A 2,326-nucleotide genomic window follows, 5' to 3' on the forward strand; every position below is an offset into this window, starting at 1 on the left:
CAAAGTACTGAGTAAAGGGTCTGAATACTTATGTACAGTTGATGTTGGAAGTTTACATACACCTTAGCCAAATACATTTAATCTCAGTTTCACAATTCCTGACATTTAATCCTAGTAAAAATTCCCTGTTTTAGGTCAGTTAGGATCACCACTTTATTTTAAGAATGTGAAATGTCAGAGAATGATTTATTTCAGCTTTTAATTCTTTCATCACATTCCCAGTGGGTCAGACGTGTACATACACTAAATTAGTATTTGGTAGCATTGCCTTTAAAAATTGTTTAACTTTGGTCAAATGTTTCGGATAGATAGCCTTTCACAAGCTTCCAACAATAAATTGGGTGAATTCTGGCCTATTCCTACTGACAGAGCTGGTGTAACTGAGTCAGGTTTGTAGGCCTCCATGCTAGCACACGCTTTTTCAGTTATGCCCACAAATGTTCTATAGGATTGAGGTCAGGGCTTTGTGATGGCCACTTCAACACCTTGACTTTGTTGTCCTTAAGCCATTTTGCCACAACTTTGGAAGTATGCTTGGGGTCATTGTCCATTTGGAAGACCCATTTGCGACCAAGCTTTAACCTCCTGACTGATGTCTTGAGATGTTGCTTCAATATATCCACATAATTGTCCTGCCTCATGATGCCATCTATTTTGTGAAGTGCACCAGTCCCTCCTGCAGCAAAGCACCCCCACAACATGATGCTGCCAACCCTGTGCTTCACGGTTGGGATGGTGTTCTTTGACTTGCAAGCCTCCCCCTTTTCCTCCAAACATAATGATGGTCATTATGGCCAAACAGTTCTATTTTTGTTTCATCAGACCAGAGGACATTTCTCCAAAAAGTACGATCTTTGTTCCCATGTGCAGTTACAAGCGGTAATCTGGCTTTTTTATGGCGGTTTTGGAGCAGTGGCTTCTTCCTTGCAGAGTGGCCTTTCAGGTTATGTCGATATAGGACTCGTTTTACTGTGGACATAGATGCTTTTGTATCTGTTCCCTCCAGCATCTTCACAAGGTCCTTTACAGTTGTTCTGGGATTGATCTGCACTTTTCGCACCAAAGTACGTTCATCTCTAGGAGAAAGAACGCGTCTCCTACCTGAGCGGTATGACGGCTGAGTGGTCCCATGGTGTTTATACTTGCGTACTATTGTTTGTACCGATGAACGTGGTACCTTCAGGCATCTGGAAATTGCTCCCAAGGATTTAACCAGACCTGTGGAGGTCTACAAATTTGTTTCTGAGGTCTTGTCCGATTTCTTTTGATTTTCCCATGGTGTCAAGCAAAGAGGCACTGAGTTTGAAGGTAGGCCTTGAAATACATCCACAGGTACACCTCCAATTGACTCAAATTATGTCAATTAGCCTATCAGAAGCTTCTAAAGCCAAGACATCATTTTCTGGAATTTTTCAAGCTGTTTAAAAGGCACAGTCAACTTAGTGTATGTAAACTTCTGACCCACTGGAATTGTGATACAGTGAGTTATAAGTGAAATAATTTGTCTGTAAACAATTGTTGGAAAAATTACTTGTGTCATGCACAAAGTAGATGTCCTAACTGACTTGCCAAACTATAGTTTGTTAACGAGACATTTGTGGAGTGGTTGAAAAACGAGTTTCTGACTCCAACCTAAGTGTATGTTGACTTCAGACTTCAACTGTATGTACTTTGACAAACTAACTAACAAATCCATTGAGATGAATAATAGCTTGTGATAATCATATCTAATGTGGATCATCAGTAGGATAAGTATCAGTGCATCCATTTCATTACTTTATTTTTATTTTAGCAAAAATGTCTAATAAAATGTTTTTACTTTGTCATTATGGGGGTATTGTTTGTAGATTAATGAGGAATAAAAACAATTTAATACATTTTACAATAACGCTGTAGCATAACAAGATGTCAAGTCAAGGAGTCTGAATACTTTCCGAAGGCACTGTAAATAAATGATTATAAATAAGCAAACATCTAAATACACAATGAAGAACGAACAAGCTTTTTCAAATGTGCTCTTTTAGCCTGAATAATGTTTTTAATAGATATTATTTTGTTACTCTGTGTTTAGGCTATATTCTGCCATGAAAGAACAATGCATTGACAAGAGCACTGCCACACACTGTATAGAATGTCTGGTTGGGATAATAGGTGTTTCAAAATACAGAAAATAAATAGTTAATACCAGATAACTTTTTCATATACCTGATAGTCACCATATGGCTCCTTCTCAAGAAGGCTACCCGACCACTTTCATGAACCCCACTCCTCTAGGTGAGTACCCCTCTTCTACGAAGTGTATTGCAGCTTTAAAAGGGTCCATAAT

The sequence above is a fragment of the Oncorhynchus mykiss genome, chromosome 2 (genome assembly GCF_013265735.2).
Source record: "Oncorhynchus mykiss isolate Arlee chromosome 2, USDA_OmykA_1.1, whole genome shotgun sequence".
Taxonomy (NCBI): domain Eukaryota; kingdom Metazoa; phylum Chordata; class Actinopteri; order Salmoniformes; family Salmonidae; genus Oncorhynchus; species Oncorhynchus mykiss.